At 37.4% G+C, this 16,662-nt stretch overlaps 2 protein-coding genes across 2 annotated transcripts in view; both read right to left on the reverse strand.

Moving 5' to 3' along the window:
• LOC127544556 (leucine-rich repeat-containing protein 14-like) overlaps window positions 1-1,120 on the reverse strand; it is a 14,243-nt gene extending 13,123 nt beyond the window's left edge. The window contains exon 1 of the mRNA XM_051971231.1: window positions 1,034-1,120. The gene's annotated coding sequence lies outside the window, so the exon portion shown is untranslated. The remainder of the gene's footprint in view (window positions 1-1,033) is intronic.
• LOC127544563 (uncharacterized) overlaps window positions 1-16,662 on the reverse strand; it is a 236,115-nt gene that overhangs the window by 143,962 nt on the left and 75,491 nt on the right. The gene's annotated exons all lie outside the window — the stretch shown is intronic.

Consider the following 16,662-nt stretch of genomic DNA (forward strand, 5'->3'; position numbering starts at 1 on the left):
GGCATCTTCTGTTCCCCAATAGAATCTTTTTGCTGAAAAAATTATTTTCAAAGTATATTTTTAAAATTTTCTTTGAAATTATGTTTTTTTTTAATCTGTAGGGTCATAAAAATTAAATCATTCAAAAAAATCACAAAAATCAAAAATCTTAAAAATATTCTGAATAGTTTCATTTTTTCCCCAAATTACAACAATCTGCTATGTCAAAAATACTACAAACTATGAGTATAGAGAGACCTTTTGTTAATATCATAAGAAGTATCTATCTCAAACCAAAAGGAATAGGGATATATTAGAACCTTTTTATAAATACCAGAATGAAGTAAGAATGCTCCCTCTCCCCTCAAATCCCAGGTCAGCTAGGTAGCATAGATTATAGAGTATTTGAACCAGGAAGTTTGCTAAGAAAACATCCTCCCAACCCCAAAAAGGGTGAATGATTTGTTGGACATAGTTGAAAAAGACTAAAAAAAAATAAATAATTCAAATACTAATTTATTTCTCTCTACCCACAAATCTCTTGTTTCTGGTCACATGGATAACCACTTCTGACTATCCTTGGCCTATGCTGTCATAATAACTAAACATTCTAATCCCTTTCCATAGAATTCTGAGGAACTACAGAATCAGAAAATAACCTTGGGACTGTCTCTGTTATTTCATAATTGGAAATTAAGGTCCAAAGAGGAAAACGGTTTTCCCAAGTCACAATGAGTTAATAATATGATCATTCATATTAAGTTCAATTGGCTCAATATCTCCCTCTTCTTCACAGTGCCTCTCTTTACTTAGTTTCTTCTTCCATTCTTTAAGAAAAGCACAATACTCACACACAGCAGAGGTTCAGTAGATTCTGTGGACAAACTGGGAATGGAATCAAATTATAACTTCCTAAGGAGATTAAGGGCCCATTGGCCAACAAGGGAACAAAGCTGTTCTCCTACTGTCTCCTCCTTCACCTAATAATTGCTACTCTCGAATACTCATACCCTACCACCGCTGCATTTGAAGCCATTTGTGACTATCCACTTACCTGAAATCTTCTCAGGAAATATTTTGACTATAAAATAGTCAGCTTGGACACAAACATAACTGGGAATTGTTTGAGAACACACTGAACTCAGCTTTCTGTGGGCCTCATTTAACTTAGAGACGTTATGCCTCTCTGTTAAACTAAGACACCTGTGCCCAATTCTCTTGTTAGATATAAATGTGAAAGAAATTACATCTGATTAGTAATTTAAGTATTCAATTTTTCACTATTTTTCTTCAGTAATTCAAGGGCTTGACTATGTGGGGATTTGCTCTTTGAAAGTGAAGGTAGATAAGAGACAAGCATTTTTGGAATGAATGTGCTAGATGCCAGGGATCCCTTGGAGAGAGAGATAAAAAGTTGGTGAACAATTAAGAACAATCTGGGATTATGTACTCCTGAAATAAGTGGCATTGATTCTGGAGGAAGGGAGGATGTAACAATTTATTGGTAAAGCCCCTATAGATAGTAGCTTTCTCTTGGGGAGAAAAAATAGCAGAATTAGAGAGAATGTGATATGTGCCAAGAAGAGGTTTCAGGAAACCCTGGGGCTGTCATTTTATAAACTGTTATCTTAATTCTGCTTATTTCCTTCTATATCACTTCATGCATTTCTTGCCTGAATTTCTCTAAATCATTGAATTCCTCTTCTCTTCTATTACTTATAACCTAGAATACCCCATTATAGTTATTCATCATGATTTATTTGATTATTCTACAACCAGTAAGCCCAAATTCCCTACCCCTTTTTTCCTTGTTATGATGAGTTCTGCTATAAATATTCTGGCATGTATGAGACATTTTATTTTGTCATTTAGTTCCTTGGCATCTATATTCATTAGTGGAACCATTATTTCAATCAGTAGCTTTTAACTGGTTGATAATTTTTCTCTCAAAATACAAATTTATTTCCAGCATAGGTAATTGAATTTAGGATGCTATATTTCTATACTTATAAGTAAACCTCTATTCCTATATGATTATATAGCAAGGTAAGCACCTAGAACACTAAATCAACACATAGATAATGCTTTTGGATCTTAAAACAAGCCTGTCAGGTAATAAAAATATCATCATCCCAATTTTAAAGAAGATAGAAGAGCAGCTAGATGGCACAATGGACTGATGCTCTGAAGTCAGGAGGACCTGAGTTAAAATCTGACCTCAGACACAATACTCCTCAGACACTTAATACTTCCTAGCTGGTGACTTTAGGCGAGTCAATTAACCTCAATTGCCAAAATTAGAGAAGCTATAAACTGAGGCAATCCTGAATTGTCCAAGGTTACATAGTAGTAATGCCTCAGAAACTGAGGCAAGATAGAAATTAGAGAGTTTTTAATATTTTATTTGGATTTCTGAGAGGGTGAGATTTTTTTGGATCCAAAGGATCCATTTTGGTCCCAGGGATGACGTCTCAAAGAATTCAGCTGCAGTGTTAGCCTTAGCATCAGCTTAAACATCAGCAAGAAATGTGAGAGTCCAATCGTTTTTATATCTGTGGCTCTAAAGGATCAGGGTAGACAAAGGCAGGGGTGGAGGTCAGAACACTGAAAGTGGGAATCTTCAAAAAGGGACCATCAATCCAGTTCTGACAGGTTGTTGGGGTGGGGGGGGAGATAGGACTATAAATTCTTGATAACTTAGAAGGAATTGGGAGCCAGGAAATCTGAACTTGGAGACAGAGGATGCCATTTAGGTATCTGAGATAGGACAGCTGGAGTTTTATCTTTTGGAATGTCAGAGTGACCAGCTACAGCCCTAATCATCTCAGTCCTAATGGTCAGGAAGGGGGGTTGCAACCGGAGAATGAGGCAGAACCATTCAAGGAACTAAGGTAGAACAATTCAGGGAAACTGAGGCAAGACAATCTAGGGAAACTGAGGCAGAACAATTTAGGGAAACAAGCAGGATAATTAGAGAAACTGAGGCAGGACAATAAAAGGGAACTGTAGCACAACAATAAAGGGTTAAAACTGGATTGACATTCTAGGCTTTATTCCCCCCAAGCTGTACTATGCACTAGACATTGTACAAAGTTTTGGGAATACATAGAAAGGCAAAAGACAATCTTTGCTCTTATGAGCTAATGGTTTAATAGTGGTAGGGGTTGAGAGAAAAAGCAACATTGTAAAAACAAGATAAATGTAGGATAAATTGGAAATAATACAGGAAGGCACTAAATTTGTTTCAAAAAATTTCTATGTTTCATTAACTATTTCCCAATTACATCAAAACAATTGTCGTTGCGTCCCTTAAGTCTACTCTATCTGCCCACTCTTCAATGGCCACAACTAGGCCAGCTCACCAGCCTTTGAGCTCCAACCTGGATCACACAGAGACAGACTGACCAGGAAGAGCAACCATTCTGTCTTTATTCAGTCATCCTCTCAGGGAGGGGAGTGGAGGGGGAGGTGTAGCAGGAAGCAAGAGAGCAGCAGCGCAGAACACAAGAGAACAGGAGCTCAGGAACACAAGAGTGCAGGAGCGCAAGAAAAAGAGCAAGCTCTGCTCACGACTGTCTATTTATGCTACCTCTCCTCCAGGATTGCCTGTGCCCAGCCCCCTCAGAACTGCACAGGCAGAGCCCCAGACTATAGGCTTCTGGAGGCTCCATGGCACATCTCAAAGAGAGAGCAGTGCTTCATTGCCCTTTACATCTCCCCCTCTTCTATTAATAATACCTAGTGATCTCATGTTGACAAATGAGAAGCTCTTCCGTAAGCACCTCTATAGAATTTTTTAAAGAAATACATATAAAGCATCCTAGCAAAGAAAGCAAAAGCAAAAGGAGCAACAATACAAAAAGGCTACGTGGAGCCCATGGGATACAATAGAAGGGGATGGGAAAGGAAGTGTGTTGGATCCAATCACTAAGCCATTCTGGCAAGGGAGTCTCTCTTCTATGGTTCTGTTTTAGGCATTTCTTAAGTCATCTCCTTTCCTTCTTCGTTGGCCCCTGTTTTAATAAGGGCAACTTTCCTTGTTCTTCTTTCTGGACTCCAGAGGCTTTCCTGAGCAGGACCTGAAAGACATAAATATTCTGGCCCTCTCCAAGGTACTAAGATGGACCTTGCCAATGTCCTTATGTTCTTCCAAAGGACCTTTTGAATGTTCTCCAACACTTGAAGCATTGTTTTCACGGGGCCTAATTTTCTGTTCTGTCTGTAAGATTGTGCCAAATGTATCATTCCTGGAGAGAGTCTGATATCCCTATCCAGGCACAAAAAATTGTAAGTATATAAGGCCTTATCCACGTCCATCTGTGTGGGCCATCGGGGGTGCTGTCTACTCCCTCCCCCTTTCTGTTTAACAAGGATGGCCTTCAGAGTATGATGGGCCCATTCCAATAGGGCCTGACCCTGTGGATTATAGGGAATCCCTATAACATGTTTAATGGTGAATATGGCAAAGAAGGTGGCCACCTGCTTAGAGGTATAAGCCGGCCCATTGTTGTTCTTTATGATATTAGGAACTCTGTGAGAGGAAAAGCAACAAATATTTAATGACCAAAGGAATGTTCTCACAGGAGGCCTCTGTGGCCCAAAGGAATCTAGAAAAGGTGTCAATACAGATATGGATGGCCACATGGCCCACATGGTCACATCCATTTGCCACAAATCACTGGGGAATAAACCCTGGAGATTAACTCCTTTACTAGATGGAGGAGGGAGGAATGGAACACACTGAACTCAGCTTTCTGTGGGCCTCATTTAACTTAGAGACGTTATGCCTTTCTGTTAAACTAAGACACCTGTGCCCAATTCTCTTGTTAGATATAAATGTGAAAGAAATTACATCTGATTAGTAATTTTAAGTATTCAATTTTTCACTATTTTTCTTCAGTAATTTAAGGGCTTGACTATGTGGGGATTTGCTCTTTGAAAGTGAAGGTAGATAAGAGACAAGCATTTTTGGAATGAATGTGCTAGATGCCAGGGGTCCCTTGGAGAGAGAGATAAAAAGTTGGTGAACAATTAAGAACGATCTGGGATTATGTACTCCTGAAATAAGTGGCATTGATTCTGGAGGAAGGGAGGATGTAACAATTTATTGGTAAGGCCCCTATAGATAGAAGCTTTCTCTTGGGGAGAAAAAATAGCAGAATTAGAGAGAATGTGATATGTGCCAAGAAGAGGTTTCAGGACACCCTGGGGCTGTCATTTTATAAACTGTTATCCTAATTCTGCTTATTTCCCTCTATATCACTTCATGCATTTCTTGCCTGAATTTCTCTAAATCATTGAATTCCTCTTCTCTATAATTACTTATAACCTAGAATACCCCATTATAGTTATTCATCATGATTTATTTGATTATTCTACAACCAGTAAGCCCAAATTCCCTATCCCTTTTTTCCTTGTTATGATGAATTCTGCTATAAATATTCTGGCATGTATGAGACATTTTATTTTGTCATTTAGTTCCTTGGCATCTATATTCATTAGTGGAACCATTATTTCAATCAGTAGCTTTTAACTGGTTGATAATTTTTCTCTCAAAATACAAATTTATTTCCAGCATAGGTAATTGAATTTAGGATGCTATATTTCTATACTTATAAGTAAACCTCTATTCCTATATGATTATATAGCAAGGTAAGCACCTAGAACACTAAATCAACACATAGATAATGCTTTTGGATCTTAAAACAAGCCTGTCAGGTAATAAAAATATCATCATCCCAATTTTAAAGATAGAAGAGCAGCTAGATGGCACAATGGACTGATGCTCTGAAGTCAGGAGGACCTGAGTTAAAATCTGACCTCAGACACTTAATACTTCCTAGCTGGTGACTTTAGGCGAGTCAATTAACCTCAATTGCCAAAATTAGAGAAGCTATAAACTGAGGCAATCCTGAATTGTCCAAGGTTACATAGTAGTAATGCCTCAGAAACTGAGGCAAGATAGAAATTAGAGAGTTTTTAATATTTTATTTGGATTTCTGAGAGGGTGAGATTTTTTTGGATCCAAAGGATCCATTTTGGTCCCAGGGATGACGTCTCAAAGAATTCAGCTGCAGTATTAGCCTTAGCATCAGTTTAAACATCAGCAAGAAATGTGAGAGTCCAATCGTTTTTTTATCTGTGGCTCTAAAGGATCAGGGTAGACAAAGGCAGGGGTGGAGGTCATAACACTGAAATTGGGAATCTTCAAGAAGGGACCATTAATCCAGTTCTGACAGGTTGTTGGGGCGGGGGGGGGGGGGAAGAGAGGAGGGGGAATAGGACTATAAATTCTTGATAACTTAGAAGGAATTGGGAGCCAGGAAATCTGAACTTGGAGACAGAGGATGCCAATTAGGTATTTGAGATAGGACAGCTGGAGTTTTATCTTTTGGAATGTCAGAGTGACCAGCTACAGCCCTAATCATCTCAGTCCTAATGGTCAGGAAGGGGGGTTGCAACCAGGGAGAATGAGGCAGAACCATTCAAGGAACTAAGGCAGAACAATTCAGGGAAACTGAGGCAAGACAATCTAGGGAAACTGAGGCAGAACAATTTAGGGAAACAAGCAGGATAATTAGAGAAACTGAGGCAGGACAATAAAAGGGAACTGTAGCACAACAATAAGGGGTTAAAACTGGATTGACAGTCTAGGCTTTTTCCCCCCCCAAGCTGTACTATGCACTAGACATTGTACAAAGTTTTGGGAATACATAGAAAGGCAAAAGACAATCTTTGCTCTTATGAGCTAATGGTTTAATAGTGGTAGGGGTTGAGAGAAAAAGCAACATTGTAAAAACAAGATAAATGTAGGATAAATTGGAAATAATACAGGAAGGCACTAAATTTGTTTCAAAAAATTTCTATATTTCATTAACTATTTCCAAATTACATCCAAACAATTGTTGTTGCATCCCTTAAGTCTACTCTATCTGTCCACCCTTCGATGGCCACAACTAGGCCAGCTCACCAGCCTTTGAGCTCCAACCTGGATCACACAGAGACAGACTGACCAGGAAGAGCAACCATTCTGTCTTTATTCAGTCATCCTCTCAGGGAGGGGAGTGGAGGGGGAGGTGTAGCAGGAAGCAAGAGAGCAGCAGCGCAGAACACAAGAGAACAGGAGCTCAGGAACACAAGAGTGCAGGAGCGCAAGAAAAAGAGCAAGCTCTGCTCACGACTGCTTATTTATGCTGCCTCTCCTCCAGGATTGCCTGTGCCCAGCCCCCTCAGAACTGCACAGGCGAAGCCCCAGACTATAGGCTTCTGGAGGCTCCATGGCACATCTCAAAGAGAGAGCAGTGCTTCATTACCCTTTACATCTCCCCCTCTTCTATTAATAATACCTAGTGATCTCATGTTGACAAATGAGAAGCTCTTCCATAAGCACCTCTATAGAATTTTTTTAGGAATACATATAAAGCATCCTAGCAAAGAAAGCAAAAGCAAAAGGAGCAACAATACAAAAAGGCTACGTGGAGCCCATGGGATACAATAGAAGGGGATGGGAAAGGAAGTGTGTTGGATCCAATCACTAAGCCATTCTGGCAAGGGAGTCTCTCTTCTATGGTTCTGTTTTAGGCATTTCTTAAGTCATCTCCTTTCCTTCTTCGTTGGCCCCTGTTTTAATAAGGGCAACTTTCCTTGTTCTTCTTTCTGGACTCCAGAGGCTTTCCTGAGCAGGACCTGAAAGACATAAATATTCTGGCCCTCTCCAAGGTACTAAGATGGACCTTGCCAATGTCCTTATGTCCTTCCAAAGGACCTTTTGAATGTTCTCCAACACTTGAAGCACTGTCTTCACGGGGCCTAATTTTCTGTTCTGTCTGTAAGATTGTGCCAAATGTATCATTCCTGGAGAGAGTCTGTTATCCCTATCCAGGCACAAAAAATTGTAAGTATATAAGGCCTTATCCACGTCCATCTGTGTGGGCCATCGGGGGTGCTGTCTTCTTCCTCCCCCTTTCTGTTTAACAAGGATGGCCTTCAGAGTATGATGGGCCCATTCCAATAGGGCCTGACCCTGTGGATTATAGGGAATCCCTATAACATGTTTAATGGTGAATATGGCAAAGAAGGTGGCCACCTGCTTAGAGGTATAAGCCGGCCCATTGTTGTTCTTTATGATATTAGGAACTCTGTGAGAGGAAAAGCAACAAATATTTAATGACCAAAGGAATGTTCTCACAGGAGGCCTCTGTGGCCCAAAGGAATCTAGAAAAGGTGTCAATACAGATGTGTATGGCCACACGGCCCACATGGTCACATCCATTTGCCACAAATCACTGGGGAATAAACCCTGGAGATTAACTCTTTACTAGATGGAGGAGGGAGGAATGGAACACACTGAACACACTGCTTCCCTATCTGTCAGGCTTGTTCCCAGGTGAGACCATAAAGGTGATGTAGAGAATTACTGGCTAAGTAGAGAAAAATCACGGGCATGTTCAGGGGGTGTGGTGACCTTGAGAAGGGAGCATTGTAAAACATGGTCCACCACCTCATTGCCGGTAAATATGCCTCCTGCACAGCACTGGTGAGAGAATCCATGCAGGATGTAAATGGTATGTTTCCTAGTCTGTAAAATCAGCTGCAATTCAGCCAGAAGGTTAGCGATTGGAGAGTTCTGAGGTTGTAGGACACCATCCTCAACGCCTCTGAGCCCCCAGACAGCATATAAGCTATCTGATATGATATTAATGGGCTCTTGGTATCCCTTATAGGCCTCAGGGATAGCGAAAAGCTCATTTTTCTGGATGGTATCATGAGTCTCCAACACCAGAATCCCTTTTGAGCGCTCATGATAAACTGAGACCTTGAGGTTCTTAGGGGGTCAGTAAAGACATTTGTGCCTTGCAGGCTTATCAGTAATTGTCTTACGAGGGAGCTCTATGATAATGTGGGACAGCAAGGGAAGGAGTAAACATGTAGAATGGGGGCTTAGTATAGTCCATTGAGCACAATACCCCCATGGCCAATAAGTTTGCATCATGACTTATCTAGCTCCTGGTTCAAAGGGTAAATACAGTAATGGTCTTTGATGAGAAACTCCTTTTACTGCCTCAAGGACAAGTTCTCCCAGCATTTCAATATGGTTCGGTAATACTTTCTGTGGTCATTTCATGTACACATATTCCAAAATTTTACTCCCTTGATGTAATACCAGGAAAGAGTCCTCTATGGGACATGTGGGGACCCACCTTGCTGTTCCAGATTTAGAAGCGAGAGCAATGATCTTATAATCACATGCTTCACTGAAGAGTTCCATTTAGGAGGGAATTTAGATCAGACTCTCCTTTGAAGATGTCATATAAAGGCTGCATCAAAGAAACAGGAATAGGGACACGAGCCCTTAACCACTGAACTGTCCAACCAGTTTCTGAAAGCAGTTAAGAGTATTCACCTAGTCTAATTGTAAGTCAGGTATCTGATTAGTAACTGTGGAAGTCCCCATGTGGAGTCCCAGGTAAATGATATGTCAGATCTTTTCTGGGACTGCCACCAGTCCATGTGGAGCGAGAACGCTCATGGTCTCCTTCAGCAGGGCAGAGAGATCTTTCCCTCTGCTCATTGATAACAGTATATCATCCATCTAATGTAGTATCATGGTATGAAGCCATGCCTTCCTAATTGCCTCTAGCACTTGTGCTATGTACACCTGATACAAAGTGGGGCTACAACACATCCCTTGGGGGTGACTTTCCCTTGGTAGCACAGATCAGCTCCTGCATTGTTTATAGAGGGAATGGTAAAAGCAAAATCTTATCCTCTGGGGCCAGAGGGATGGAGAAGAAATGATCTTGTATGTCTGTTACTGTAACTGGCCAGCTAGTGGGTACCAGATTAGGAGATGGTGTGCCAGGCTGTAGGGCTCCCATAGATTCAATAGTAGTATTAATGGACCTAAGGTCCACTAGCATTCTGAATTTCCCAGATTTTTTTCTTTATGATAAATACAGGGCTATTCCATGGGCTGGACGTTGGTTCTATGTGTCCGGCCTTCAACTGTTGTTGCACAATTTCACATAAGGCTTGGGCTTTGTCCAATGAGAAAGGCCACTGGGGCACCCAACCAGGGTGTCAGATTTCCATGTTAATGGTATGAGTGTGATATGACCAAACACTCAATGACCCCAATTAAAAATCCTGTGGAAGTGGTATATAAACTGAGGCCCCACAAGCCTTCAATATGTCCCTACCCCATAGGTTGTACCTGAGGCCTGTAACCACCAGGGATTGGAATAATAAGGATGGCAGTGGGCATCCTTATTTCACATGTGATATTACTGGAAAGGTTTCTGGCTTATTCCCATTATAAACAATGATTGCTGATGGTTTTAAATAAATGCTTTTTAAAAAAATCAATTTAAGGAAAATGCCATTTATATCATGTGTTCTCAACAGAAACAAGCATTGTACTTTATCAAGAAGCTTTTCTGCATTTATTGATATGATCATATGATTTTAAACTTTTATTATTAATAAACTTATGGTAATAGTTCTTCTTATATTAATCAATTACTGTATTCCTGGTATAAATCTGACTTCATCATAATGTATAATCTTTGTATTTTATTGTTGCAATCTCTTAGCTAGTATTTTATTTAAGATTTTTACAACCATATTAATTTATTAATTAAGGAAATTCATTTATAATTTTCTTTCTTTGTCTTTACTCTTCCTGGTTAAGGTATCAGCACCACATTTGTTTCATGAAATGATTTTGGTAGGGTTCTTTCTTTGCATATTAATTATTTCAGAAAATTTATTTAATATTTGAATTAGTTGATCTTTGTTTAATAGAATTCACTTGTAAATGTCTGGTGCTTTTTTTTTTTTAAGGAAACTCATTTATAGACTTTCCAATTTCTTTTTTCTAAAATATGACTATTTAAGATATTCTATTTCATCTTCTGCTCATCTAGCCAATTCATATTTTTGTAAATATTCTTCCATTTCACTTAAATTGTAAAATTTATTAGCAAATAATTGGCAAAAAATAACTCCTTATAATTGCTTTAGTTTTATCTTCTATAGTGATATATTCACTCTTTTCATTTTTTTGAAGATAGTAGTTTAGTTTTTAAAAATCAAATCAAATTTATATCTATTTTGTTTTTGCTCATAAAATCAACTACTTTTATTTAGTAATTCAGTGTATTTTTTTTACATTTAATATAGTTAATCTCAACTTCAATTTTTAGATATACAATTTAGTGTTTAATTGGGGATTTTAATTTTGTCCTTTTTTTTTTCTTTCATTCTTATGTAGCTTCAGGGGATCTCATTCAAGTAGAAACATCTATGTGATGTAATGCCCCTCGGTGAGAGTGAAAGTTAGAAAACTAGCTCTAACACTAAAAACAGAAATATACATACATGCTTACCCAAAGAAAATCAAAGATTGAGATAAAAAGAATGGAGTTTTAGATAGAGGAAGAGAGTTAAAATCTTAACTTAATTTTCCAGAAAAGGCTCTTTTTCTAGGTGAGAAAATTTTACTAGTGAGCAGTCAAAAAAGAAGTAGTTTCTTAGGAGACTTTAAGTCAGATGCATCCCTTTCCCCAAAAAGTCTCTTTGTGGTCACCAAATTATAGTATTTAAGAAGTTTGAGAGACATTGTGAAATGCCAATAACAAACCAGTTGTATCGGCTCTTGCAGAGACTATGAAAACAAGAAAAGTTAGAAATGATAGAAAACATCGATGTAAATGGTCAAGACAAGATGAAGCGGTCAGAACAAGTTTATTGTATCTATGCTCTCCATATATAAGCCCTAAAACCGCAAAATTACTAAGGAAACCTAAAGAAGAATAAAGCAGATAAACCAATCAGTGCATGAAGGGGCAATGTCTTGTGTACTAGTAGAAACAAGGCATTCTCTATACAAACGACTTCACCCTCTTGCCATCCTGATTAATGACGGCCAACACACTCATTCCTAATTCTTCTCAGTCTTTGCCAGTCCACTGGCTGATATTTTAGGAGGGTTTCAAGGGGGTTTCAGAGCCAGGTCAAGATAACCTTGAATCCTGCAGCTAAGCAGGTGTTGTTGCTAGGTAGGTGTCATTACCTGGAGAGGCATAAAACCTAATTTCTCATTTTATTAATTTTTTATTTTATTTTATGTATTTTATTAATAATTTCAGCATGTTAGTAAAAAGAGGCCAGTGCCCTGCTCAAATGCCAAAGACCAGTGTCCTCATAGCCTTATATGTCCTTGCAAGAGGTACAAGTTCCTGGAGGTACTGAACAACTCTGATTAGTTAACAATTAATGAGTGAGCAAATTTTATAATGAAGAAGTATAACTATTCTAATCAACTTTGATTGTGTCATTTACTTCTAAATTACATCCAGCCCTGGGCAATGTACTCAAAGAATTTCTATCCCCTCCTCAAGCTTGAGCTAATTGGGTGAGTAGCAACACCCAAAATGAAGAGCATGTCAATCTTATCTTCCATCAGCTCTGTCCTTGAGATATTGAACAAGGAAACAGGATTGGGGGGGGGGAGCTGGAATCTCCCCAATTTTAATAATCTCCTATTAATAGGAGAGAGAAATGATCATTTTTCTTAAGGTTAACACCAAACAGTTGGAATTCTGGTCTCTCGTTGTCATTTAAAAAACTGAAGAACAATACAGCAGGATCAGATTTCAAACTATAATGCAAATATATAATGATGAAAAAAATCTGACACTACCTAAGAAAAGTGGTGGATCATTGTAATATATTAGGCTTATAATAGACAGTAGTTAATGACCATAATAATTTAGTATTTGACAAATTCTATGCTTCAAGATCTCATAGTATATCAAAATGGTTAATATATAATGATTTAGATTAAAGGGTGATATTATAAGCAAATGAAGGGAGGATGGGATACTTTACCTGTCATATTTTTTGATAAAGGAAGAATTTATGACCAAACAAGCCATTAGAGAATATTCCAGAATGCAAAATGAATAATTTTGACTATATCATATTAAAAAGTTTTTGCACAAAGAAAACCAATGCCTCCAAGATAAGTAAAAAAGCAGAAAACTGTAGGTAAATTTTTTTTTACAATTTTCTCTGATAAACATTTCATCTCAAATAGATATCTAAATCAAAATTATAAGAATATAATGATTCTAATTTCGTATTCTCAGCAATACAATGATCCAAGATAACTCTGAAAGATTCATGATGAAAAATGCTATCCATCTTCAGAGAAAGAACTGATGAATCTAAATTCAGATCAAAGCATCCTTTTTTATTTCTTTATTTTTCTTGTTATTGTTGGGATTGTTTTAAAGACCAAGTCTTTCCTTTACAACATGACTAATACAGAAATGTGTTTAGTGTGGCTTTATAAGTAACCACTACATCAAATTGCTTGTCTTTTCAGTGAGGGGTGTAGAGAGCTAAGGAGAGAATTTAAAACTCAGCCTGGGGTAGAGTCTTTTCAGTTTGTATTGATATCATCCACCAAAGTTGGACATACTATACATTGCCCCCTACATCATGATGTCATTTGGGTTCTCTTCGCATTCAAAGGAAAACAGACAAAAATGGGACCCCAAAGAAATCAAAGGAATAGTATAACGACCTATATTCACAAAAATATTTAGAGTAGATCTTTTATGGTGGTAAATAATTGGAAATTGAAAGGATGCCCATCATTTAGAGCAGTGGTTCTCAAACTTTTGTTTTCAGTATCTTTATCCTATTAAAAATTATTGAGGATCTCTCCAAAGCATTTTTGTTTTTCTGGGTTATATTTATAGACATTTACCATATTGGAAATAAAAACTATTTTTGAATTTGTAGACCCTCTAAAAGGGTTTCAGAGATCCCCAGGATTCTCTAGACCATACTTTGAGAACCACTGATTTAGAGAATGGCTAAATAAGTTATGGTATATGATTTGATAAAATAGTATTGTACTATAAGAGATAAAAACCAAGAAGCTTTTAGAAAAACCTGAGAACTGATACAAAGTACAATAAACCAGGAGAACATTGTAATAGTAACAGTAATTGCAATAATAAAATTGTACAATAATACTTGTTAACAACTTTTTTGTTCTCAGCAATATAAGGATCCAAACAATTGCAAAGGATTTATGATGAAAAATGCTATCTACTTCCAGAGAAAGAAATGTTATCTAAATACAGTTTGAAACATACTTTTAAACCTTATCTATAGCAAATTGCTTGTATTCTGAAGGAGGGAGGATTAAAGTGAGGGAGGGAAAGAATTTGGAACTCAAAGCTTTTAACAAATGAATGTAAAAATTTTGCTTACATTTAATTAAGAAAAAAATTAAATGTAAAAAACTATTGACTACATTGAACATGAGTTTAAAGGAAAATATTAGTTAGCATTTTATTTATTGCCACTTTGCACATTCTTTCCAATATTTCCTGCCCCATGTTCTTGGATATTTTTCTCTAATAAACTTAAGATTTCCTTTTTATTTTCCTTGAAGGCCAATAATGCTCACGATGTTTTGTTGATTCCAGCATCCAGCATCCTAATTTTCTCTATTTTGGCTTAAAAAATATGAGGTCTTCCAGTTACCATTTCTAAATTTTGTGCTTCTTTCATTTCTCTATTTTGTTTTGGTTCTGTTCATATCACTCTTGTTCTCTGTGACTCTATTGCTTCATGAAACTCCTCTGGACTCTCACCCAAGATCCCACATATTCTATATTTTAAATTCTCATCAAGTTAGTCTTCTAAGATTATTTCCCCCCATCATCCAATTTCCAATCTTGTGTATTCTAAATGTTTCCCAAGATCTGTCATGATTCTCAACCACTTTAGGGGATCTATATGGCATGTGTGTTTCCTCTTACAGCTATGGTATTGTCTTCTTTCCATCTTGGGGCTTTAACGTTGTTTTCTTTTATATCACTACATTTATTGCGTTGGGATTCCATTCTTTACTTATTTCTTTGTCCAATTAGTTTCTCTGGCAGAACTTTCTTTTTTGTGGTTGAGCAAATTTGTGTCACTGTTTTTGAGCTGGTACAGGTAAAGTTAAAAGCCCAAGTGCTGATGCAACAATTTTATTTCTAGAATTTTGGAGAAAACTCACAATTACAAACTTTCAAGGGACATAGGATATCTCATCCCACCCCACAGCTCAACCAGAATCCCCTTTCCAACATTCTTAAAAGGTAATGATTGAACCTTTTTTTTTTTAAAGACATTTTTGAGATTAAGAAACTATATTTTCTTAGGCTGATAATTGGACTTTGGGAAAGTTATCTGATAGAATTTTTTTTGATACAATCAAGAATTTACTTCTTTGCAGTTTTTATTAATTGATTTTAGATCTGATTATATATTGGTTATATTTAAAGTACCTTTATAAAAATACTTATAGTTGTTTTGTTAATATAAATATAATACAAAACTCAAAACATGTTTACCAAAGAATGACAATAAATCATCATTAATCTAATTAAACTATACCTTAAAATACACATTTATTTGAAATGATATGTAAAGTTTTTACACAAAGAAACCAAGAGAATGAGTGGATATACATTGTTTCCAACTTGAGGTAAAAATGAGACATTTGTTTTTTAGTTGTCTGTCAATTCCTGTTCTCTTTTGTAAACTGCAATAGTTATTAGATAAAATTCATTCCTCATTTGTTATATTTGAGTATATTTCATGATTAATATTATATTAAAGTTTTTATTGCAGCCAGCATAATAAATGGGCTAGTGGCAGTTGAAAATAAGGAGACAGGGTTGCTGATAATTCAACAGAGCCATTTATTGAGAGAAATCATGTTGCTTATACATCTTAAAACAATATGTTACTATGAAAAATGTTGTTCTGAAATCAATTCTGTTTTCTGTTTTCTATGGTCTAAGTCTCTGAAGTATGGTGTTAGTTTCTGGGGACTCAATCTTATTTAAAGTTCACAATGCTCCATTAATTGTGCCAGGACCTTATGTTTTCTCATGATTTCAAGCTCCTCAGATGCACTCTTGATCAATCTCAGGAGGAGAGGAACATCCCAGTTACTGAAATTTCTAGCTTCCTGGAAGTTCTCTACATCTCCCCCTTTTTTGTTTATTGAGGTGCTCTCAAGTGAGAACCTGTTTCTGGACATTCTCCACAATATTTTTAATTAGGGTCAGAAAACAGCCTACCAGAGTACATCCACATATACAGATACATATAAGCAAAATTGCAGCAAATGCTATGAGTATAATTTCATGCCCAATGGCACTGAGTGTTCCTTGTGCTCTCTTAATCAGCAATTGTTTGGGCAGTCTGACTGAAGTGTTTTGGGATCCTTCTAAGAAACTGTATTTCCTGTTTATTTGTGATTCCTTTCAGATTCCCAGCCCCTCCTGGCTGAGGCATTTCTGTTCAAGCAGCCAGGACCTTTGATTCACAAATCCTGGTCAAAAGCATTCCTTTGAATTCCAATAGGAGATCTGGGCTTGTCCCAGCCCCCATCAGATCTGAGCCAACTTGGGCTCTCCTAGCCCCCATTCTGATGATTTGCTCAAGTTTCCCAACCCCCACCAAGACAAGCAATATAATGAGCTTCCATCAACTAAGGTCTTGGCATATGGACCTTGGCAGTTCCCTTTACTGCCAGGACCTTCTGCCCATTGAGAACTGCATTCTTGGTGCAAAACTCCATTTTCCATAGATCTATCCACTGGA

Source organism: Antechinus flavipes, chromosome 1 (genome assembly GCF_016432865.1).
Source record: "Antechinus flavipes isolate AdamAnt ecotype Samford, QLD, Australia chromosome 1, AdamAnt_v2, whole genome shotgun sequence".
Classification (NCBI taxonomy): domain Eukaryota; kingdom Metazoa; phylum Chordata; class Mammalia; order Dasyuromorphia; family Dasyuridae; genus Antechinus; species Antechinus flavipes.